We start from the raw sequence: 27,557 nt of genomic DNA on the forward strand, positions 1-27,557 counted from the left end.
ACAGGTCACCCTATGACCCCCTTTGACCCATATTACCCATTCGAATATGTCTCTAGGGGTCCTAGGACCCCTAGGGACATATGTCATTGTTTAATGGGTCAAAGAGGGTCATAGGTCACCCTATGACCACCTTTCACCCATATTACCCATTCGAATATGTCTCTAGGGGTCCTAGGACCCCTAGGGACATATGTCATCATTTAATGGGTCAAAGAGGGTCAATGGTCACCCTTTGATCGCCTTTGACCCATATTACCCATTCGAATATGTCCCTAGGGGTCCTAGGACCCCTAGAGACATATATCGTCGTTTAATGGGTCAAGAGGGTCATAGGTCACCATATGACCCGCTTTGACCCATATGAACGATTCGAATGTCCTTAGGGGTCCTAGGACCCATAGAGACATATGTCGTCATTTAATGGGTCAAAGAGGGTCATAGGTTACCCTATGACCCCATTTGACCCATATTACCCATTCAAATATGTCCCAAGGGGTCCTAGGACACCTAGGGACATATGTCGTCGTTTAATGGGTCAAAGGGGGTCATAGGTATCCCTACGACCCCCTTTGACTCCTATGAACGATTTAAATATGTTCCTAGGGGTCCTAAGACCACTAGGGACATATGTCATCGTTTAATGAGTCAAACAGGATCATAGGTCACCCTATGACCCCCTTTGACCCATATTACCCATTCAAATATATCCCTAGGGGTCGTAGGACCCCTAGAGACATATATCGTCGTTTAATGGGTTAAGAGGGTCATAGGTAACCCTATGACCACCTTTGACCCATATGAACGATTCAAATATGTCTCTAGCGGTCCTATGATCTCTAGAGACATATGTCACCGTTTAATGGGTCAAAGAGGGTCATAAGTTACCCTATGACCCCATTTGTCCCATATTACCCATTCGAATATGTGTCTAAGGGTCCTAAGACCCCTAGGGACATATGTCATCGTTTAATGGGTCAAAGGGGGTCATAGGTCACCCTATGACCCCCTTTGACCCATTGAACAATTCGAATATGTCCCTAGGGTTCTAGGACCCCTAGAGACATATGTTGTCGTTTAATGGGTCAAAGAGCGTCATAGGTCACCCTATGATCCCCTTTGACCTATAATACCCATTCGAATATGTCCCTAGGGGCCCTAGGACCCCTAAAGACATATGTCGTCGTTTAATGGGTCAAAGGGGGTCATAGGTCACCCTATGACCTCCTTTGACCCATATTACCCATTCGAATATGTCCCTAGGACCCCTAGCGAGATATCTCGTCGTTTAATGGGTCAGAGAGGGTCATAGGGTGACCTATGACCCCCTTTGACTGATATGAACGATTCAAATATGTCCTAAGGGTCCTAGCACCCCTAGGGACATATGTCATTGTTTAATGGGTCAAAGGGGGTCATAGGTCACCCTATGACCCCCTTTGACCCATATGAACCATTCGAATATTTCCCTAGGGTCCTAGGACCCTTAGGGACATATGTCGTCGTTTAATGGGTCAAAGAGGGTCATAGGTCACCCTATGACCCCCTTTGACCCAAATTACCCATTCGAATATGTCTCTAGGGGTCCTAGGACCCCCACAGACATATGTGGTCGTTTAATGGGTCAAAGAGGGTCATAGGTCACCCTATGACCCCCTTTGACCCATATTACCCATTCGAATATGTCTCCAGGGGTCCTAGGACCCCTAGAGACATATGTCGTCGTTTAATGGGTCAAAGAGGGTCATAGGTAACCCTATGACGCCCTTTGACCAATATTACCCATTCGAATATGTCCCTAGGGGTTTTAGTACCCCTAGAGACATATATCATCGTTTAATGGGTCAAGAAGGTGATAGGTTACCCTATGACCCCCTTTGACCCATATGAACGATTCGAATATGTCCCTAGGGGTCCTAGGACCCATAGAGACATATGTCATCATTTAATGGGTCAAAGAGGGTCATAGGTCACCCTTTGACCCCATTTGATCCATATTAATCATTCGAATATGTCCAAAGGGGTCCTAGGACCCCTAAGGACATATGTCATCGTTTAATGGGTCAAAGGGGGTCATAGGTCACTCTACGACCCCCTTTGAGTCATATGAACGATTCAAATATGTCTCTAGGGGTCCTAGGACCATTAGGGACATATGTCGTTGTTTAATGAGTCAAAGGGGGTCATAGGTCACTCTATGACCACCTTTGACCCATATTAACGATTCGAATATGTCCCTAGGGTCCTAGGACCGCTAGGGACATATGTCGTTGGTTAATGGGTCAAAGAGGGTCATAAGGTGACCTATGACCCCCTTTGACCCATATTACCCATTCGAATATGTCCCTTGGGGTCCGAGGACCCCTAAGGACATATGTCATCGTTTAATGGGTCAAAGAGGGTCATAGGTCATCCTATGACCCCCTTTGACCTATAATACCCTTTCGAATATGTTCCTAGGGGTCTTAGGACCCCTAGAGACATATGTCATCGTTTAATGGGTTAAAGGGGGTCATAGGTCACCCTATAACCCCTTTTGACCCATATTACCCATTCGAATGTGTCCCTAGGGGTCCTAGGACCCCTAGCGACATATCTCATCGTTTAATGGGTTAGAGAGGGTCATAGGTTACCCTATGACCTCTTTTGACCCATATTACCCATTCGAATATGTCCCTATGGGTCCTAGGACTCGTAGAGACATATATCATTGTTTAATGGGTTAAAAAGAGTCATAGGTCACCCTATGATCCCCTTTGACCCATATGTATGATTCGAATATATCCCTTGGGGTCCGAGGACCCCTAAGGACATATGTCATCATTCAATGGGTCAAATAGACCTATGACCCCCTTTGACCCATATGAACGATTTGAATATGTCCCTAGGGGTCTTAGGACCCCTAGAGACATATGTCATCGTTTAATGGGTCAAAGTTGGTCATAGGTTACCCTATGACCCCATCTGACCCATATTACCCATTTGAATATGTCCCTAGGGGTCCTAGGACCCTTAGGGACATATGTCATCGTTTAATGGGTCAAAGAGGGTCATAGGTCATGGTGACCTATGACCCCCTTTGACCCATATTACCATTCGAATATGTCCCTAGGGGTCCGAGCACCCCTAGAGACATATATGATCGTTTAATGGGTCAAGAGGGTCATAAGTCACCCTATGACCCCCTTTGACCCATATGAACGATTCGAATATGTCCCTAGGGGTCTTAGGACCCCTAGAGACATATGTCATCGTTTAATTGGTCAAAGAGGGTCATAGGTTACCCTATGACCCCATCTGCCCATATTACCCATTCAAATATGTCCCTAGGGTTCCTAGGACCCTTAGGGACATATGTCGTCTTTTAATGGGTCAAAGAGGGTCATAGGGTGACCTATGACCCCCTTTGACCCATATTACCCATTCGAATATGTCCCTTGGGGTCTGATGACCCCTAGGGACATATGTTGTCATTTAATAGATCAAAGAGGGTCATAGGTCCCCCTATGACCCCCTTTGACCCATATTACCCATTCGAATATGTCCCTAGGGGTCTTAGGAACCCTAGGGACATATGTCGTCGTTTAATGGGTCAAAGGGGGTCATAGGTCACCCTAAGACCCACTTTGACCCATATGAACAATTCGAATATGTTCCTAGGGTCGTAAGACCCCTAAGGACATATGTCGTCGTTTAATGGGTCAAAGAGACCTATGACCCCCTTTGATCTATAATACCCATTCGAATATGTCCTTAGGGGTCCTAGGACCCCTAGAGACATATGTCATTGTTTAATGGGTGAAAGGGCGTCATAGGTCACCCTATGACCCCCTTTGACCCATATTACCCATTTGAATATGTTCCTAAGGGTCCTAGGACTCCTAGCGACATATCTCGTCGTTTAATGGGTCAGAGAGGGTCATAGGTCACCCTATGACCCCCTTTGACCCATATTACCAATTTTAATATGTCCTTAGGGGTCCTAGGACCCCTAGAGACATATGTCACAGTTTAATGGGTCAAAGAGGGTCATAGGGTGACCTATGACCCCCTTTGACCCATATTACCCATTCGAATATGTCCCTAGGGGTCCGAGGACCCCTAGAGACATATCATCGTTTAATGGGTCAAGAGGGTCATAGGGTGACCTATGACCCCCTTTGACCCATATGAACGATTCGAATATGTCCCTAGGGTTCCTAGGACCCCTAAAGACATATGTCGTCGTTTAATGGGTCAAACAGGGTCATAGGTTACCCTATGACCCCATTTGACCCATATTACCCATTCAAATATGTCCCTAGGAGTCCTAGGACCCCTAAGGACATATGTCGTCATTTAATGGGTGACCTATGATCCCCTTTGACTCATATGAATGATTCAAATATGTTCCTAGGGGTCCTAGGACCCCTAGGGACATATGTCGTCGTTTAATGGGTCAATGGGGGTCGTAGGTCACCCTATGACCCCCTTTGACCCATATGAACCATTCGAATATGTCCCTAGGGTCTTAGGACCCCTAGGGACATATGTCATCGTTTAATGGGTCAAAGGGGGTCATAGGTCACCCTATGACCCCCTTTGACTCATATGAACGATTCAAATATGTCCCTAGGGGTCCTAGGACCCCTAGGGACATATGTCATCATTTAATGGGTCAAAGGGGGTCATAGGTCACCCTATGACCCCCTTTGACCCATATGAAGCATTCGAATATGTCCCTAGGGTCCTAGGACCCCTAGGGACATATGTCTTCGTTTAATGGGTCAAAAAGGGTCATAGGTCACCCTATGACCCCCTTTGAGCCATATTACCCATTCGAATATGTCCCTAGGGGTCCTAGGACCCCTAGGGACATATGTCATCGTTTAATGGGTCAAAGAGGGTTATAGGTCACCCTATGACGCCCTTTGACCCATATTACCCATTCGAATATGTCTTTAGGGGTCGTAGGACCCCTAGAGACATATATCATCATTTAATGGGTCAAGAGGGTCATAGGTTACCCTATGACCCCCTTTGACCCATATGAACGATTCGAATATGTCCCTAGGGGTCCTAGGACCCCTAGAGACATATGTCATCATTTAATGGGTCAAAGAGGGTTATAGTTTACCTTATGACCCCATTTGACCCGTATTACCCATTCGCATATGTCCCTAGGGGTCCTAGGACCCTTAGGGACATATGTCGTCGTTTAATGGGTCAAAGGGGGTCATAGGTCACACTACGACCCCCTTTGACTCATATGAATTATTCAAATATGTCCCTAGGGGTCCTAGGACCCCTAGGGACATATGTCGTCGTTTAATGAGTCAAAGGGGGTCATAGGTCACCCTACTATCCCCTTTGACCCATATGAACGATTCGAATATGTCCCTAGGGTCCTAGGACCCCTAGGGACATATGTCATCGTTTAATGGGTGAAAGAGGGTCATAGGTCACCCTATGACCCCCTTTGACCCATATTACCCATTCGAATATGTCCCTTGGGGTCCGAGGACCCCTAGGGACATGTGTCATTGTTTAATGGGTCAAAGAAGGTCATAGGTCACCCTATGACCCCTTTTGACCCATATTATCCATTCGAATATGTCCCTAGGGGTCCTAGGACCACTAGAGACATATATCGTCGTTTAATGGGTCAAGAGGGTCATAGGTCACCCTATGACACCCTTTGACCCATATGAACGATTCGAATATGTCCCTAGGGGTCCTAGGACCTCTAGAGACATATGTCATCGTTTAATGGGTCAAAGAGGGTCATAGGTTACCCTATGACCCCATTTGACCCATATTACCCATTCGAATATGTCCCTAGGGGTCCTAGGACCCCTAGGGACATATGTCATCGTTTAATGGGTCAAAGGGGGTGATAGGTCACCCTATGACCCCCTTTGACCCATATGGACAAATCGAATATGTCCCTAGGGTCCTAGGACCCCTAGGGACATATGTCGTCGTTTAATGGGTTAAAGAGGGTCATAGGTCACCCTATGACCCCCTTTGACCCATATTACCCATTCAAATATGTCTCTTGGGGTCCAAGGACCCCTAGGGACATATGTCGTTGTTTAATGGGTCAAAGAGGGTCATAGGTCACCCTATGACCCCTTTTGACCCATAATACCCATTCAAATATGTCCCTAGGGGTCCTAGGACCCCTAGAGACATATGTCCTCGTTTAATAGGTCAAAGGGGGTCATAGGTCACCCTATGACCCCCTTTGACCCATATGTACGATTCAAATATGTCCCTAGGGGTCCTAGGACCCCTAGGGACATATGTCGTTGTTTAATGGGTCCTATGACCCCCTTTGACCCATATGACTGATTCGAATATGTCCCTAGGGGTCCGAGGACCCCTAGGGCCATATGTCGTCGTTTAATGGGTCAAAGAGGGTCATAGGTCACCCTATGACCCTCTTTGACCCATATGAACGATTCGAATATGTCCTCAGGGGTCTGAGGACCCCTAGGGACATATGTCATCATTTAATGGGTCAAAGAGGGTCATAGGTTACCCTATGACCCCATTTGACCCATATTACCCATTCGAATATGACATATGTCATCGTTTAATGGGTCAAAGGGGGTCATAGGTCACCCTATGACCCCCTTTGACCCATACGAACAATCCGAATATATCCCTAGGGGTCCAAGGACCCCTAAAGAAATATGTCATCGTTTAATGAGTCAAAGAGGGTCATAGGTCACCCTATGACCCCCTTTGACCCATATTACCCATTCGAATATGTCCCTAGGGGTCCTAGGACCCCTAGAGACATATATCATCTTTTAATGGGTCAAAGAGGGTCATAGGTCACCCTATGACCCCCTTTGACCCATATGAACGATTGGAATATGTCCCTAGGGGTCCTAGGACCCCTAGGGACATATGTCGTCGTTTAATGGGTCAAAGAGGGTCATAGGTCACCCTATGACCCCCTTTGACCCATATTACCCATTCGAATATGTCCCTAGAGGTCCTCGGACCCCTAGGGACATATGTCGTCGTTTAATGGGTCAAAGTGGGTCATAGGTCACCCTATGACCCGTTTTGACCCATATGAATGATTCAACTATGTCCCTAGGGGTCCTAGGACCCCTAGGGACATATGTCGTCATTTAATGGGTCACCCTGTGACCCCCTTTGACCCATATGAACGATTCGACTATGTCCCTAGGGGTCCTAGGACCCCTAGGGACATATGTCATCGTTTAATGGGTCAAAGAGGGTCATAGGTCACCCTATGACCCCCTTTGACCCATAATACCCATTCGAATATGTCCCTAGGGGTCCTAGGACCCATATAGACATATGTCGTCGTTTAATGGGTCATAGGGGGTCATAGGGTGATATGAACGATTCGGCTATGTCCTTAGGGGTCCTAGGGACATATGTCGTCGTTTAATGGGTCAAAGGGACCCCCTTTGACCCATTAAAGGACGACATATGTCCCTAGGGGTCCTAGGACCCCTAGAGACATATATCGTCGTTTAATTCGTCAAAGAGGGTTATATGTCACCGTATGACCCCCTTTGACTCTTATATATTAATAATATACATATTAATAATATACATATATATTTATAATATAAATATCAATATAATAATATATATATATATATATATATATACATATACATATTACATTATTATATTCAATGAAAATATTACGTTATTATATAAATATATTAATAACATACATATTAATATAATAATATTTATAATATATATTATATTTAATAAAAATATTACGTTGTTATATAAATATTATATTATTATACATATTAATATAATAATATATAATACATATTACATTTAATGAAAATATTACGTTATTGTATATATTAATAACATACATATTAATATAATAATATATAATACGTATTTTATATATATATATAAATTACGTTATTATATTTAGTAAAAATAATAATAATATATATTATATTTATAGATTGTAATAAGATTAACATAAGATATTATTATATATTACTAGATTATATCTTGTATGTTTACATTACGTTATTACATATATATAATATATTAAAATATGCCTTTACATATTAATATAAGTGAAATAATTTAAAAATAAAAAACTAGAATGTTTAAATCGAATTTCCTTCCAAAATTTGAAGATTTTTGGAATTTGACTATCGAGCCATATCGGATATCCGATTTTGAATCGGATATCCGATTTTGAATCGGATATCTGATCAGGCTTGGTATTTACCAAGCCTGCCCGGTCAACCCCAAAGATGTGTTTATAGAGAGTTTTAGTGATACTCAGACTTCGAGTAGCTGTCTGACAATGTTATTTTGATCGAAATTGAATGAAACGAAATGGGTTTTTTAATATCGCTCTCTAGATTCCATCAATATAATTTCTGTCAAATTCTGAGTTCGATAAGTATTTATTAGTTAATTATCAATGAAGATTATTGTAAAGTGCTGATTGACATACTGAATGAAAAATAGCTATAACTTTCAAACGGTACAACATTTTTTAAATCTAAAAGTTGCGTCACATTCTATACTTCGCCTAGTATAAGAAAAAAACAAAAAAAGAAAAATTTGATCAAATTTTCTATTAGTTAGGGTGGTCAGACACGGGACTTTTTTTAATCCGAAAAAGTTTTGGTAGAAAATTCATATTTAATTATTTATTTGGAATAAAAATATCAAAAAATATGCGTCACATCCGGGCATGAGTCTAGTTTTCATATCTATAATTATATTAAAAAAATATTATGATTTGATTTTGATTAAGGTGGTCAGACATACACCTACTTTTTATTTTCGCCCTGAAATTTTCTTAGTACTGCATTAAAATTCAAACTTTTGACCAATCAATTATTTTTGTCTCCTGATAAGGCCTAGTAGTTTAGAAACTACATTCAATTTTCTACAAATTATTTTCTTACAACTTTTTGATATAAAGTCCATAACCACTTCAAAATTATGTGTCAAGTTGACATAAACCTGATTTGCTGATTTTTCACTGCCACTTAAGGCCATAGTTTGGTACACCATGATCTTGCACATACCCATGAGTTATATGTGGTATTTACTTTCATGTTTAAAAAAAAAAACAAAAATGCTACCAAACTTAGTGAAATTCTAGGTTAATTCTTTGGATCCCTTGGTGGGGCATTACATTTTGTCAAGCCTTAGCTTTGGTGGTCTAACTCGGCTTCTTCAAATCATATTTTTTAGCAATCAATATATTATGTAGTAGTGTATTCTTATTCAAATTCAAGGGATTCCTCTTCATCCATTTTCTTATTTCTTATTTCTTGTGATTTCAAAATATAATACTTGTACCCTTTGTGACTATTTCTATGGATCTACTATGAATCTCTTCTTTTGGGAAGCTATCACAACCCAATTTAAGCTCTCATAGAGACATCAAGAGATATTGAAATGGTTATTTCTTCTCTACTTTTTATTATGCTACATAGCATTGGTATTTATATTGTTCAATTTTTGTTGAAGTACTAGAATTTCTCTCTTAAGATAACTTTCTATAAATATAAGATGCATTTGATCTGCCATTTACTTTCTATAAACTTTCTCATGGTTTCTTCTTTGAGTCTTCAACACTGCCAGTATTTGTAGTCACCCCTATTTTTATGGAAATAATGGTCCCCAAATATATGCTTGGGTATTATTGATCCTAATCTTAATCATTTTATATTGTAAATTCATTTTGATACTTTCCTATGGGTTTACACCTTTGGTATATGGGTATTTTGGACTGTCATCATCCTACAAGCAACTAGATTCCTTCAAACACCTCTTCTAGTTTTGTTATCATCCTCAAAATTTGTGAATTTAGATACATGAAAATTTTGTTCCTTTCGACTAAAACCTTTTCCTAGTATTGGTTTCTTTTAGGGGATTGGCCTTACATCCCCTTTAAGTATACCCAAATCTAGGATGCTTTTAAGGTGGAGATTAATCTTTCTTTATGGAATGATAAGATGTTATAATTTCTCAAAGTTCTATTGAAACTTACATTTCACATTTTACTACAACTTGTATTTCTAACAATTTTATGCTTCTAGGCCCATGATTAAGTCAATAATGTGGGATTAGAGGTGCTCCACCACCAAGAGCTTCTTGATCTCTAGACCATACCCATTACACTATGGGCAAGTACCCCTTGGAAAATAATTCTTCTTGCAATCTATCCATACTTTGTGTCACTAATATTGTGAATGTTCTCTAGCTCCTCTAAATCCATCTTTTCATGGTGGAATTCATTAGGTTGTGATTAAAGAAGGTATCGGATAACCAAACTCCTCTATCTAGCTCCTTGGATTGGCTCTAGAGATTCCATTTGTGTGCAAAGATGATAAAGTTAAAAAGGAGGGTGAAGTAGCTATTGATAAGGGTTAGTCCATTCCCACCATTGCATTGGACCCCACAAATTCATGGTGAAAACCAAATGACTAGAAACCCCCTTAGCCTCCCTCTAGTGTTTATCTATGACTTAGGAAGCTTTATTATTGTTTTTCTTTTCTTTTCTTTCTTTCCAAGTATTTTGTGTAATTCTAATGAGTGTCCTCGTGTCCTATTTTGGTGAAAGTGTATATGTTTTTATAAATTTATAGAAATTGACACATGTATATTAAAAAGTAGCCACTATATATATATATATATATATATATATATATATATTTCTAAAGAACAAAAACTCAAATTGGTGAATCTTTCAAAGGATGATCTATTAGTGTATTTAGTCAAGAAACTATTTTATTTCTTAAAATTCAATAAATATTGTATTCTTTTTAGAGGATCAAAAAATCATATGTAGAGTGTGTTAGATCTTATATTTCCAAGAAAATTTCTCAAGCCTTGAATGTATCTGCTTCATAATTAAACCAACTTGAATTTCATTAGTCTTGAGAGATGCTAATTTTCTTAGCTATTTCATTTTATAATTTGTATAAATTATGGTAATTCAATTTTTACATTTATCTATGTACAGGAGATTATATAGCATTTGAGCATTCTAAGGTGCCAATTTGACATCATCAATTATGATACCAAAACAAGTTTGAACTTAATAATTATGCTTCAAATATTTATTTTATTGATATGTCTATGTGTCATCACACGATTTATACTTAAAAAAAAAAATCTTAGGTGAATGTGACAATTTATCTATCACTCATGCTCATTTGATAAATGATATTTATGTATATTGTATCACCAATAATGGCTCATAAAGTGCAAAGTCTACTTTATATAAACCTCATTTGTCAATGAATCTACATCCTCATCCAAATTCAATTGGGTGGAAGGATAATGATTCATCTTTATAGATCACAAATACTTACACTATGTTTTTGCATCTGGTTCCAAATTCATTGATGATGTCGTATGTGATGTGGCTACCATGGATTATCATGATTTATGTTGCAAAACCCTATCAATATGATAAGAAAGCTCAGTATGGTGCATTTAATAACACTTACACACATCAAAGACCTCACTCAAATTTAAAGGACCCTGTCAAATAAGCTTTTTCCATTGCAGCAACTATGTCGCTCGCATCGCAGTCGCCCTGCTCTCCCCAGCAGACCTTATAAACAGCCAGACTCGCGGCAGGGGCAATCCCCATAGCCGTTCCTTTGCCAAAGCCATTGTAGTTGGCCCCCCTTATAGTGGAATGCAAAATAGTAGAAGCAGTATGTGTGTCGTGGCCTTGCTTGTCTCTTGGAGATATGAAATCCTTGCCCACATGCGATTTGTAGCCCACCAAGAAATTGAATCTTGCTCCGATGAGTTTTCTGTTGCACATGGACGAATCGAATTGGTCTCTACTTTCACACTTGCCCTTCCATATGGATGGAATGGGGCTAAGACCCTCATCATGGAAGCTCTCACTCTCAGGCCGGGAAGTTAGAAAATTTGGCAAGGCGCTATGGCGCCATCGAAAAATGGAAAGGTTTTCTGATGGCGACATAGCGCCTTGCTGAAAAACCTTGAAAAATGGAAGAGTGGGTCTCGAGGTGATGTGGCGGTGTCAGCAAGTGAAAGTCTGGACACAAAACCATGCGCTGGCAGAGTATTGGGCGGGAGAGTTCAAAAATTGAATTCAAATTAAAGTGTAGCAGTGACTGTTACTCAAACTGGAACTGCTACGGAATCAGTAAAGAGTCACAGAACTGCTATGGAGAAGAGAATAGAAATGGAAATGTCTGAGGGCTCCACAACAGTGTGAAAAGAAGGGCCCACATCACACCTAAGCAGTCAAAGCTTAGTGTGTGATGTTTAAGGGTGGCTGGATGAACAAAAGCTACGGAAAGAGTTAGGGCTACTTGAGAAAGAGAAAGCTTCAGTAAAAGAGTTGATGGAGCAGTTATTGTGTTCCATCTGCATGGAAACCCACTCCATTATTGACATGAAAGCTCATCATGGTTGTGCCCATTATTTCTGTAATGATTGTTCTACAAGGCCGGGCTTAAACAACACACACTAAGCTTTTGACTGCTTACGTGGCTGTGGGCCCATTCTTCCCTCAAAACATTCATTCGTGTCTACTTCCATTAATAAAGTATTCACCATTACCATTTTGAATTCAAAAATTATTCCCGCTTGTTTGATGGTATAGAAGGAAGCGAAGGACAAGAGCACAGTACTGGACTCTGTATACATCGTAGCTGTCATGGAACACTTCACCACTAAGACACTTTTCACAACCTTCATTGCTTTATGCAATAAAGAGAAGCCATGGACGTCAACCTATGCCCAAATAGGAGGTTTAGAATAGGTCATTTCCATCCATTGAAAAAGAATGTAAGGGAATTCACTATCGGATGCTCTATTTGACATGTTTGCGAAATGCAGAAGTATAGATATCTCTCATGAAATGCTACATGGTTGCAACATAAGCAGAAACTATGCGTGTCGAAAAGGAATTAGAAACTTCTAACCAAGTGTGGTTGGCAGGTATAAATCCAAACTCGGCAGCCTTTGGGAAATAGAGAGCTTGGGAATAGAGTATGAACTTCCATATCAGAGACGTATCTGCAACTGCTATGGGATGTGTGTAAGATTATACAAGGAAAATGAACTATTTGATAGAATGCCTCAAAGAAATTTTTTTACATCTGAACGCACTTTGTTGCATGATATTAACAAAATGGAATAGAGGTATCTTCACAAAGATTAAAAAAATCTACTAATGGATGCAGGTTATGGTTGTTTTGTTTGTAGGAGTTGGATAATTCAATCTATTTTATTAAGCTTCTCGAGTAGTGTGGATGTAACATTTATATTAAGATTTATTAGGAAAAAAAATTCTTAACAGAATCTTCAAATTAATTAATCTAGAACGATATAATAAATAGTAAAAGAAAAGTTGAGGTGGATGATTAATTAGGGAGAATTCAGATATTACTCAAACAAACCAATTATTGAACTAAATTTGGTATTTCAAATGGATATCCTAAGTAGGAGGCTTACATCCTCAAACTCATTACTATGTGAAAAAACTAGTAAAGAATTTTTGATTGAAGAAAATTGTAAATTTTTGTTTTCTTTTATGATTTTTTTTTCTATTAGATATAAGTAAAAGTCACTTAATAGTTCATAACAACATAATAAAGTTTACGAGCTAAAGTATCAAGCTTACGATCTTCAGTCTGTACATATCCTCACTAAAATATTGGACCAACCAAAAAGGACAAAACCGTATTAACTATCAATATATAAACCTCAACACTTCATCCATGTTGTCAATGGAAGAGGTCCCTTAGTCCACATGAGCCTCAAGTCACCATCCCTAATCACAGTGTTTGGATCTTTCATAAGTTATTGCCATGGAAGTGCTAGGGAAAGAGGGATAGTAATTATCATTATACAAGGGGTTATTCCTTCATTTAAGTCATCCACATTTTCAGTAAACACTATTATGTTGTTTGTTTCAGTGTTGTCATCCAAACGATTAAAAAATCTACCCAGCTTGGTCCCACTAGTATTGGTCCTACCAACATTAGAGTTGATTCTTGCTTGATTCACTATTTTACTCTGTCTATTTAGCTCATTAAGTTCCTTTACCAACTTGATTTGTTCCAACATTTCTTAAAGGATGCCCTCGAATGTAAATGTCTCATTGATTTCTGCTTTAACTTCAAATTGGATGTTCTCATCCTTAAGCACCATAGATCATTCACTGGTGGCCCTTAATGTTTTTCTTTCCTTCACTTTGGAGATAATAGTCACCTACAAACAAATTTTATGCATAATGAGTCTTCGTAGACTCAATAAGGATTCTACTCCTATCTTTAAATACATCACCATTCCTAATTAACTACATAGACCAAAGCAATTAAGAAGAAAAAATAGCCCATAATCTATTAAGATGCTTTGGGAGACCAGGAATAGAGCCCGTATTAGCATAAAAGGTGAGAATATCAGAGTTTGATTGGATTCCAAACTAGTTCTAAACCACTTTGGCAAAGCTACATTTGGATAGCAAGTGAGACAAAGTTTCAGGCTCCAAATAGAAAGAACAAGGGAGAGGAACACCATTAACATTGTTCAAGGGTAATCAATGGAGCAAGGCTTGCCAAATAAAGCATTGAATCTTAGGTTCAACATTCCTTTGCCAAATAGAGGAAAGGTGTTTGGACCAGCATTGGGGTTCAAGGTTACATTACCACTTAGTCTTGAGGTATTCAAAAATAGAATTTTTGTCTGACAGTAGGTTATACAGGTATTTAGCCTTGGTGGAGAAGAGGTGCAAGCCATCTGGCCAGGTAAGGAGAGGAAGCCTATCAATCTCATCACCATACTTTTGAGGAAGTTCAGCACACAACCAAGTGCTTTTGAGGATAACAAACATTATTTTTTTTGTGATGGGAAGACTTTGAATTTTGAGGGTAGCTCCTCCCAAGTTAAAAGTATGTACTTTTCTATGAGATCCTTGAATGAATGGATTCCTATTTTATCCCATGCCCTAGTTGAGCATCCTTGTAGGAAGGCTAAAGGTTTGCCTTTTCTTTCAAAATTCAACCAAGGGAATTTCTCCCCACAAATCTTGTCTTGGTAGTTTGATATCTCACCCCTATAACCCACTGCTTTACTTTCTCCCATGCCTTCGACATAGCTTTAAATAATGTTGACCCTTTCACCTTAATCTTCCATCTACCTGAGAGTAGGTCATGGATATTTAAACCATTCCAAGATTTTTGCACACAAAGAGTGCCTTGAGCAATATTGTGTCTAATTAGGACCTTCCAAGGTTTATTTCCTTTTCTAGATCTAGCAATCTATTTGGTAGCAAGAGCTATGCCTTGTAACCTTAGATCTTTCATAGCCAATCCTCCTACCTCCTTCCTCATTGAGCACCAACTTCATTTAACAACATGTCTCTTCCTGCTCCCTTTACAATCTGACATTAATAATTTTCTAATCACTTTGTGAATATAGTTAATATGATTTGATTGAAGAGCCATGCAGAAGAGTATTAAACCATACATGTTGATAACACTTTATGACAAACTTGTGTTCTTCTAGCAAGGAATAGATAGTTGTTGTTCCATCTATTGAGCTTGTGTTCAATCTTTTCTTAACTCATTCCAACATAGTTTTTAGGTTGGGGTATATAGAGAATGGTATCCCCAGATATCTAACTATATCTGTTGGTCCACCCAAGAGAATCCAAATTTACAATACCATGATGGAGGCTACTCTGCCCAACCTAGCATAATGGATTTAGCAATAAACACTTTGCAACTTGAAGCATTGCAAAAAAAGTTCAATTTAGTTGAAAGGTTGGTGACATTGATTTCAGACAACTCAAAGAGAAGTGAAGTATCATCAACAAACTGTACATTATTGATTTCTTCATGGTTGGGTAAGGTTATTCCTTTAACTTAAAGGGATAAAGAGTTATCTCTAAGAATATAGTGCATGCTATCAACAACAATGACAAACAAGGAAGGGGCTAATGGAAACCATTGTCTTACAGATCTAGAAAGGAAAATGGAATCTTATCTTAATCCATTGACCTCCACTATTGCATAGGCATCTGCCAATATTGTAAATATGATCTTGATAAAGTATGCAGGGAATCCTAAAAATTCTAACATCAACCTTATAAATTTTCATTCTATCTTGTCATATGTTTTTTCATAATCTATGAGGAACATGGTTGCTCATTGACCAGAATTCTTAGCCCACTCCATCATTTCCCAAAAAGTAGTAAAATTCTCCAAAATATACCTCTCCTTTACAAATCCAACTTGAGTATGATTAGCAACATAGGGTAAAACCTCTTTGAGCCAAAGAGCCAATATCTTTTCTAGTATCTTATTAGAGACATTAAGGACCATGATAGGACAACAATTCTTAATTAGGATCTTGTCCCCATCTTTTGGAATCAGTTTGATTAATCTAGAATCAACCTCAATCCCTAGTGATCCACGTTCAATGCCTTCTTAATACAACATTAAATGATATTGCCAAATCAAGTCTATGTGGGTTTTATTAAATTTTGCATGAATTCCATCTAGCCCTAGGGCCTTGTCATTATTCATCGGTGATATAGCCTTCACAATATCTTCTTTAGAAATGGGTTCATCTAGCATAGCATTGTCTTTCTCTGTCATCTTTCTTGGAATTAGTTTCCTAATTCTATTTCTTTCACTTTTCACTACAACATTTTAGGTCAAATTGCGATGATAGTGTAATTTGTGGCAATTTTCATGTTTTTATTTGGCAATTATCTCCAATGTCATTGCAATATTGACATTGGTGTCATAATTGTGACGCCCATGTTAGTATTTAAAAACAAAAACAAAAAAGCACGACATAAATCATTCTCCTTTTGGTTTGATTGTGGAGAGCGACATGCGAAAGAGGGTGGAGATTTCTAAATGAGGGTGGATATTGTCGTGTCCTTTCTTTGCATTTCATTTCCATGCCCTTGTGATCTCTATGATTTCGTTGTTGTGCACTTGCTTTGTGATTTCATTGTCATGCCCTTGCTCTGTGATTTCATTATCGTGTCGGGCCCTTGTGATCTCTATGCCCTTGCTCTGCGATTTCATTGTTGTGTCATGCTCCTGCAATCTCCATGCCCTTGCTCTATGATTTCATTATTGTGTCATGCTCTTGCAATCTCCATGCCCTTGATTTACAATTTTCTTCAAGGGATATATAAATATTCTTTTCTTTTCCTTCTAAACATGTATATCTCTGAGATTTTTTTAAGGTGCTTATTACATCTTAGCACAACAAAAAAACTGATCTAGCTAAATGCATATTCCAAAATCCAAATAATAAAATAATAAAACTCACTCAACCCGTGCTAAGTGAACTATGACTTACCTCAAGATCAAAAATAATGTAGACCAAGAAAAATGGGTAGAGTTCGCAAGAAATTTTACAAAAGCATATCATAGCAAATATTTTGAGAAAGAAACTAGCCATAGCCCAATTAAATGGGTCTAGTTGTTGATTAGCTAGGTTGATTACAAATTTCTATAGAACTTTCATCAAATTAGGTACAATAAAATGAACAATTAGGTGTTCCTAGCTAGCAAAGATCAAATACAATTTTCCAAGGTGATGAAATTGCACATCCACATGCATCGCTTCCATGACAGGCATGAAGTGCATTCCCCAATTTATAACAAATGGTTGGATATAAAGGCTCCATACATTGGCCCAACAATGGAAGCCAATGATGTAACCATGCATGTCTTGGCACACTCTCCCTGTGAGGATCCCAAGTATCTACTATCATTGTTAATTTGAGCATCACTATATGATCCAGAATGTTATGAAGTACTGAAGCTGGTAGTAACTTCTCCCATGTCTCCATAGACTATAGCATAGGTTCAGGGTCCCTTGGTTCCCAAGAATTTGTAGCAGCTATTCTCACTACTGGAAGAATAACTTTAGTGAAGAGTTGAGTGTAAAGAGCTGAAGAAGAAAGTTCTTCTATGTAAATTCCATAATCATGAGACTCATTGCCTTCTAGAAGCCTCTACCACAATGACATTACCTCTAAACCATACAAAGGATGTATGTATGTATGTGTCTGTATATGTATGCATGTGTATATATATGTATGTATGTATGAATAAATGTATGCATGTATGTATGTATGTATGTATGTATGTATATAGAGAGATCTTGTGGATTGTGGAGATCTAGGATTTCGTTGCCATGCCCTTGTGATCATTGAATTTCATTGTTGTTCCCTTGTGATCTTTGTATATGTGTGTATGTATATATATATGCATATACATGTATATGTATATATGTATACATCTATATACATATATATGTAGATATATATACATATGTATATGTGTATGTGTGTGTGTGTGTGTACATACATACACACGCATATGCGTGTGTCTATGTATGTATGTATGTATATAAATAGAGAGATCTTGGCACAACAGAAAAACAATAAAACTAACTCAACATGTAGCATGGCCATAGATGTGATGGAAACACCTATTGGTAAGTAGATTCCAATTTTCTTTCTCATTTTTCATTTATTTATTTCACTTGAATTATTATTTCTTATGGGGCATTTTGTAATATTGGATTTATTTTATGAATCCAATGGTTGGCCCTGATTAGTAGAGAATATTAAACTATTATCAAAACCAAGGGAATCTAAACATTATCCTATGATTACATGAAAATTAACTATGTGAATATCTTGGTTTCAGGGAATGCAAAAGGAGGCCATAGTTCAATATGCAATCTCAATTCATATGCATACAACATCAGGTGCAACTGAAAAATGCAGCAGGTTTACATTTTTTGTTAGAGGTCTTTAATTGAGTATTTTAAGTTCTAGACCATCACGAGCATTATAAATTTGAATCTTATAGGCAAGGGTAATGTCCTTAGCATGCAAGAAAATCAAGAATTTCTATGTGTTGGCTTATTGAGGGCATTCTCTTGGCCATAGCAGCTAGAGTTCTAATGTTCATGATGGTCTATAATTTTAAAAACTTAATAGACCTATTAAATAAATGTAATCATGCTACATTTTTTTAAATGCACCTATTGTCCATGTATATAGAACATAGTTGCACATGCATTCTCAATTCAGAGTGACATATTGCTATTTTGGATGTGAGAGAAAAATGACACGCACCAAAAGATGGGAAAATAATGTCACTTTTGTAGGTTTGAACCCTTATTTTGTACTTTAAAGATTGATCCTTTATTAAAGATTTTAGGTGTTAATGTGGAATGGGTGGGCCAAATGAGCTTCCACCTTCATGTGGTTGGCCCTGATTAGTAGATAATATTAAACTATTCTCGAAACCAAGTGAAGCTCAACATTAACCTATGATTGCATAACAACTAACTGTGCCAATCTATTGGTTTCAAGCAATGTAGAAGGACACCATAGTTCAATATGCATAATTATATGTGAATGATAACCAAAATAGATATATTTGATAACAAAAATGTGCATCCACACAAATGCCACAGTTATAAATGATACAATGATATCAATTTGAACTTTTATGACAAATGATTATAAATAGCCATTTACAAAAATTTGTAATACATGTCAAATATATGTCCCTTGTATAATATTTTTTAACGAAATGAACATAACATGTATATGTGTACATTGTGTGTATGTGACAACTTTATAAGATTGTTTCAATTAAGTCTAGATAGAGTCTATATCACATGGGTGGACTACCTGACACATAACTAGAATAAATATAGAACTAGATTCACTATATAATTTAATAGGTATATTGTCACGATCATGGCTAAGGTTACAAGGGAAATAAGTAGGACTATGGCTAGAGTTAGAGTTAGTGTTAGGTTTAGAGTTAATTTTAGGGTCAGGCTTACAATTAAAACATTAGGGTTAGGTTAAGGCTTATTATTAGGGTTATAGTTAGGTTTAGAGTTATAAAACTAGTAGTACTTATTGTTCTTGTTGCACGTGCCTCATAGCATAAATTAATTTGATTAGGGTTGGCATTCAAGGTTAATGTTATATCATAACTATGGTTTATATTATGGTTCTAGGGCTAATTTTAGGGTTAGTGTTTAGTATTAAGATTGAGTTTAGGGTCATTATTAGGGTTTAATCATGGTAAATTTTCATTAAGTTAGCATTAGGAAAATATTTAGGGCTAGGGTTAGGAGTGTGTGTTCAAATATAGTGTTCTATGTTGAGTAGGCTATTTTGGTTATAGTTAGGGTTAGTGTTATAATTGTGTTTATATAGTTAGATTATTAGTGTTTAATATTGGTGTGAAACTTAACACTACAAGTAGAATTATGATTAGGTTTAGGATTTAGTGTTATAGATTGAGTAAGTTAATATAATTAGGGTTAGGGTTTAGTTTTAGGATTAAGGTTTATGTTATGGTTATAGTTACATGGTTAGGCTTAGAGTTAGGATTGTGGTTAAGATTTAGAGCTATATGGTTAGAATCATGATCAATGTTAAGGTTAATATAATGTTTAAGGATCTTTAGAATTAAATTTTTAAGGTTAGTGTAAATCTAGATTAAATATTTTAGTTAGGATTCATATTAGGATTTTTTAGGGTTAAGAAGTGAGGATCGTGATGTAAAAATTTATAGTTGGTCTCCACATCATGGTTAGGTTCAGTGATAACTTTTGGGTTAAAATGATATAACTTTAGGTTTAAAGGTTTATGTTTAGGGTCATACTGAAGTTAGAGAAATAGTTATATAATTGTGGTTATGGTATAGCCTACATTCTTGACTAAGATTAAACAAGTAGGATTATGGTTACGATTTAGATTTGATGATTATGGTCAAAATCTAGGTCAATTCTAGGGTAAATATAAAATGTTTAGAGTTAAGATTAGGAATAAATTTACATGAGGGTTAGCATTCTATTACATGAAATTTTAGGGTTAGGATTGTGGCTATATTTCTTTTTTAGATTATGATATAGTCAAGGTTTAATAAGACTTAAGATTAGGGTGAGGACCAAGGTGAAGTTTATATTAGGGTTCATATCATGACCTAATCCATTGGAACTAATGTTAGGTTTAGTTGAACATTAAAAATATTTTTAGGGGTGAGGTGAAGATTTAAACACACACACATGCACACGCGTGCACGCACGTATATATAAAATTATATTTTAATATATTACAAGTTTTCATGTGTACATTATAAATTAAAATGTATGTGTATATGCACAATATGTATGTACACATACATACATACATACATACATATATATATATATATATATATATATATATATATATATATATATATATATATATATATATATATATATATATATATATATATATATTTGTTGGAAATATAAGATAGGCTAGGTTACTAAGAGGGGAGGGGTGAATCAGGAACCAATAAAACATTCAACTTACTTCACTAATTAACCCTTTATATGTTATTATGATCTAATTGCATGCATGAAAGAATTAAAGCAATAATACATTCATAACACTTTGACACAAGATATGGTGACCTAGAAACCTTCCAAATAGAGAATAAAACTAGGGAGGGGATGATACCCACGAGATTTAGTACTACAATATAAAGTTTTCCTATTAAGGCTTTCAATTGACCACTTCTGGTGATTTTTCCTGCTAGGAGCAATAAGGATTGCTAGGCCCACCTTGTACAAGGATTTACAAACATACAATAAAGTATGCACTTTGTTAAGAGATTTGGCACAAGACTGTTAAGTCTACCCTATTAAAGGATTTGACTAATGCACTTGCTAGGCTGAATCAGTGGCTGATCTATGATATACATCTTGGTTTGCTAGTTGATAATCCCTATAATGCAACAATCACCTGATTCTGATATATAAGTCTTTGATGCCCCTTATATTGCTTTTAGCCTTCAATTCACACTCATATACTTCATATTCTCAATTCGTTACAACTTCATACCCATGGATGTGATACAATACAATATATATATATATATATATAATCCAATTAACTACTCACTAGAGTCAGCTACAAGACCAGATTAATCCTAGTTCACAAAGTCAGCCCAATTGTTGTAACTCGGGTTCCAATAATCGACTTGGTGATGTTCTGACACTCAACAACCATTGTCAGCTCTTGACAACCTCTGGCACTCGGTTGACGTTGAAGCTTGGTCCATATTGATCACTTTCAAGTAGTTAGAACTCGGTCAATATTGTGTGACTCGGTGAACAAGTTGATAAACTTGGTAGCTACTTAATCTCTTGGTTGACACTGCATGACTCAATCAACACTAGATTTACTTAGTTAACACTGTGAGCTTGATTAACACTGGAGAGCTTGGTTAATACTGCACAACTTGGTTAACACTAGAGTCTCCATCACTTTCACTGGATAACTTGATAGACACTGCTATGCTCGAGTTATACTACAAACTGACTCTAATGCTCGGTGGATACTATGTAGCTCGGCATGAACTGCAAATTGTCTATTTAGCTTGATAGCAACTAAGACACTTTGTTAACACTGTTGGATGAATGATAAGCTTGGTAGAAATTGTAGAGCTTGATAACAATGTAACCATTTGACTAAGTGTTGAGTCACTGATAGGAAAATTGACCTTAATGTCAACAATATTTACATGTATATATATACATATACACATGTGCATATATATATATATACACACACACACACAAAAATGTATAAAACGAAGCTAAAATCATCTATAATGTGTAAAAAAATGGGAAAATCATACCTTTTTTGAAGTCTGATAGTTTCGGATGCCCCTCTCTGCACTTCTGATTGAAATTGTCTGTAGGCCCACTGTCGAAAATGACATGTAGGGTCATAGTGAAACTATTTTTAATTCCATTTTTTTGTTAGTTTTGATCAAAACTTTATTCTAGCAAGCCTAAGACTGAGGTTGACAAACCCAAGCTAGGCTTGGTAGTTTTGATCAAAACTATCTATGTAGTTTCAATCGAAACTATGTGGAACTTGCATTTTTGTTAGTTTCGATAGAAACTAAATCAAAAACTTTAAAAACATTTTCTATCGAAACTAAGAAATGGAAAAATTGTAGTTTTGCAATTTTGGAGGAATTTCTTCAGCTGAAAAAGTGTAACCCACTATTGTGGGTTCACCTAACTACAACTTTTGTTCTAGTCATATCTTGAAATATTTTAGTTTAACTATCTTGAAATTCTGGTCAAAGTTTAGAAATCGTTGATTTTAGAAAGAAAGTGGCATCTTAGACCCCCCTTATGGTACCATAACTTTGTGCACTTACCCCTATATCAAATCGATAGTCAATAATCTCTTATGTATATAGGAACTACAACTCCTTTTTACATAAGGTAAAAGAAACTTTAAAGATCTTATCCTAATCTCATTAAGATTGTACCAATCCTCTTTTAAAGTTTATCAGAAGGAAGTGGGGAAGATTAAAAATTGTAGGAAGAAATAGATTTCTTTAGTTTAATCCTCTCATTATCAAAAGTGAAGACAGTGAAATCATAATGGTGTAATTAATTGAGGAGGTTAGTTTGGATTCCTTGTAAACAAACTCAATTAGTCTTAAGGACTCATAATTTTATGTCGAGTTATTCTAGAAATATTAGTTTCTTATTAAAAACTAAATTATGGCAGGTTCTAGTGAATCCCAAAGGTACTAAAAGAGCTCAATTATGCCTTTAATTTGAAATCTGACAATATAAATAAATTCTCTCTATATTTTAGATCATTTAATGATCCATAATTATCCATTATGATTCATTCCCTTATCTATCTCACTTTCTATAACGATGGAACATGTAGAGTATCATCCTAAATCTTGACAACTAAATTTGTTCATTATCAAATACAAAAGTTTTCAAATGAATAAAATAGATTGTGATAAAATTCTCCTATGATTATACTTTTATTACACTAACCCACAAAAATTATTCCACTGAATCTTTTATATATTTTATAATAATCTCTCCATGAAACTCTTTAGAAAAGACTTTTCACTTCCATGAAAAACAATTTAAAAATTGTGCTTCACTCTAAATTACCAAGAATAAAATGGCTTAATCATGGAAATATCCATCATTAAAGGTATCAATGCAAAACATGAAAGCAATCCCTTTCTTCACAATACAAATAAAAGGGAAAAATAATCAAGATTGATTAAGCAATTAACATAATGAACTAATTGAAAGTTTTTCAGAAAATTGGCTTTTATGATAATTTGAAGGGATTTCTTTTAGAATGAAGTAATATTTGGAATCCTTTTGCTTGGGTTGCCATTGTTTAGATCATGTGACACTTAGACAATGATTAATTATAAAATATATAATATCTTAATTATCCTAATTGATCATTACCTCAAATTTTTGGTGATTATAAATAGAGGAAGATTTCATTTCATTTGTTAGCATTATGTCTTTCTAAATTAATTAATTTGAAAATTCTGTTAGGAACTTTTTTTGTACTTGCCGTAGGCTAGTACTCTTGCATTCACTATGTCTGATTAGTGAATTAATTTTGAATGTATCAATCAATTATATACAAGTATTTTTACCTCGTTTCAATTTTTATAAAGTTTTCATATTTTTAATCAATATAATATATTATGAAAAAATATTTATCTTCATTCTAATTGGTTGAATTCATTTTGTCTTATAAGACCCCTTTTCTCGGAGCTCCCACCATATTGCTTTTTTAATGGCATGAATTTCTCAAATAAATATAGATATATACACAATTATTACATTCACAAACTACTATTAAGAAACTAATTGATTTCTATTATTTTCCCTATAATTGTGAAGTAAGTTATTGTTCTAATTTATATAAATTTTCTTTAAAACACAATGTAAATTTTTTTAATGTTTATTTCATAATTTTTTAAAATTTTTTAATTTTATATTTATATTTCAAAAATATAATAGTAAAATTGAAATACAAGCACCCCTAATTTAAAATTTAAATTATCATTTAAAATTTAAAATATTACCATTAAATTTTTTATTTTTATTAATTGTTGATGAAAAATAATAATTAGCAAGTTATATATTACATTTTCTTTAATATTTTACTATACATAATGCATGGTAAAAATAATGTTCAACATACAAATTTAATTTCTATTATATTATTTTATAAAACATATTACAATACTAAAATATTATATAGTACATAATTAAAAATTAATAATTGTATTATATATCTATTTTTTAAACTTCAATTTCTTATACATATTCATTATTATAATATACAATATTGTTTCTATTACAATACTTTCTAACGGCAAGTATATTCCACTATGTGACACTTGTTTCTAATAAATTTTAATATAAATGTTATAGCTACACTATTTGAGAAGTTTAATAAAAAATATTGAATCATCCAACTCCTACAAACAGAGAACAACCATAACCTGCAACCATAGTATTTTATAAACCATTATTACATTTTTTTAATCTTTGTGAAGATACCTCTATTCCATTTCATTAATATCATGCAAGAAAGTGCATTCAGATGTAAACAAATTTCTTTGAGGCATTCTGTCAAATAGTTCACTTGCCTTGTATAATCTTACACACCTCCCATAGCAGTTGCAGATACAACGTTTTTGTGATGGAAGTTCATACTCTGTTCCCAAGCTCTCTATTTCTCAAAGGCTGCCGAGTCTGGGTTTATACCTGCCAACCACACTTGGTTAGAAGTTTCTAATTCCTTTTTGACACACGCAGTTTTTGCTTATGCTGCAACCATGTAGCATTTCATGAGAGATGTCTATACTTCCGCATTTCACAATCACATCAAATAGAGCATCAGATAGTGGATTTCCTTACGTTCTTTTTCAATGGATGGCAATTATCTATTCTAAACCTCCCATTTTGGCACAGGCGGACGTCCATGGCTTCTCTTTATTGCATAAAGCAGTGAAGGTTGTGAAAAATGTCTCAGCGGTGAAGTGTTCCATGACAGCTGCGATGTATACAGATTCCAGTACTGTACTCTTGCCCTTAGCTTCTTTCTATACCATCAAACAAGCGGGAATAATTTTCGAATTCAAAATGGTAACGGCGAATACTTTCCTAACGGAAGCACACATGAACGAACATTTTGAGGGAAGAATGGCCCACAGCCACGTAAGCAATCAAAAGCTTAGTGTGTGCTGTTTAAGCCGGGCCGTTGGGGCAAGTACATTCAGACCTCAATTAGGGAAGATGGAATGGGGTGTCTCACTTTGAAATGTCCAGAGCCAAAATGTGGGGCTGCCGTGGGTGAGGAAATTGTGCTCTCTTTCATTACAGATGAACAGGACAGTTCAAAATATGGACAATTTCTTGTTGAATCATATGTTGGGCAAAATGGAAGAATCAAATGGTGCCCTTCCTGAATGTGAGTATGCTGTGGAATTGCATATTGGAATCACAGAATGCTACGATGTCACCTGCAAATGTTGTCATCATGTTTGCTGGAGTTGCTCGGAAGAGATGCATCGGCCTGCAAATTGTGATACCGCTAGAAAATGGGTGTTGAAGAACAGCGACAATACAGAAATGGAGAATTGGAAGCTTGTGAACACAAAGCCGTGCCCGTAATGTGGGCGGGCAATAGAGAAGATTGAAGGTTGTCTGCATATGACATGTGTGGAACCCTGCAAACTTCACTTTTGCTGGTTATGCCTTGGGGATTGGCAAGGACATCCTAATGTTTATGCCTGCAACATATTTAATGTTGATGAAATCAGAAATCAGAAATCGGAAACCGAAGAAGAGAAAATAAAGAGGGCAGAGAGGGAAGCCATTAAACAATCCTTGGACAGATACAGTCATTATTATGAGCGATGGGCAGCCCATGAAAAGTCCAGGGCCAAAGCAGAGTCGAATGTGATCACATGTTCAATTGGTGAGAGATGCATGGGCTCAGATCGTTGAATGCGCAAGAGTGTTCAAGTGGACATGTTTATGGGTATTATCTCGCTGAAAATGAAAATAAAAGTGCCTACAAGGAGTTGTTTGAGAATAACCAAGCTTCTGCCGAATCTCATTTAGAACAACTCCAGCAATGTGTTGAAGGGGAGTTGCAGGCCTTTATTGAGAGCCAAAAGCCTGCAGAAGAATTTAATGAATATCGAATCAAGCTTGATACCATCACCAATGCCACTATTTTCACAACCTTGTCAACTATATCGAAAAGGAAGCGGAAGAAGACTGAAACACTTTAATTTGGGAAAAGATTATGCAGGCCAAGTTGTAATGGACAAGATTAAGCAGTTACAGATCAAATTTATATCTTCAATCAAAATTATCAGATTTTTACAATGTATGTTGTACTGTTTCTGAATTTGACTACAAAAATAATGCAGTCTTTAGGAAGGAATTGTCATGCACAATTTGTGCCTTGAAACTGGGGTTCCTACGAAAGTAATTTTTGCTTCTATATATATGCGGAGGGTTTTCTTTTGTCTAGGAAAAATCAGCAGTCAGCAATTGAATTTTATAATCAGCTATTCTTAAACTAAACAGCATCAACCAAGCAAGATCGAATTCAAATAGTCTGTGTTTTTGCATTGCTGACCTGTACGATT

General features: G+C 36.4%; 1 pseudogene; it reads left to right on the forward strand.

The window, feature by feature from the left end:
- The window catches only part of LOC149533409 (putative E3 ubiquitin-protein ligase ARI8), a 96,241-nt pseudogene extending 69,057 nt beyond the window's left edge, over positions 1 to 27,184 (forward strand).
- The last annotated feature ends 373 nt before the right edge of the window (positions 27,185 to 27,557 follow it).

Source organism: Cupressus sempervirens, chromosome 10 (genome assembly GCF_028749045.1).
Source record: "Cupressus sempervirens isolate cs-2001-9-10 chromosome 10, ASM2874904v1, whole genome shotgun sequence".
Lineage (NCBI taxonomy): Eukaryota > Viridiplantae > Streptophyta > Pinopsida > Cupressales > Cupressaceae > Cupressus > Cupressus sempervirens.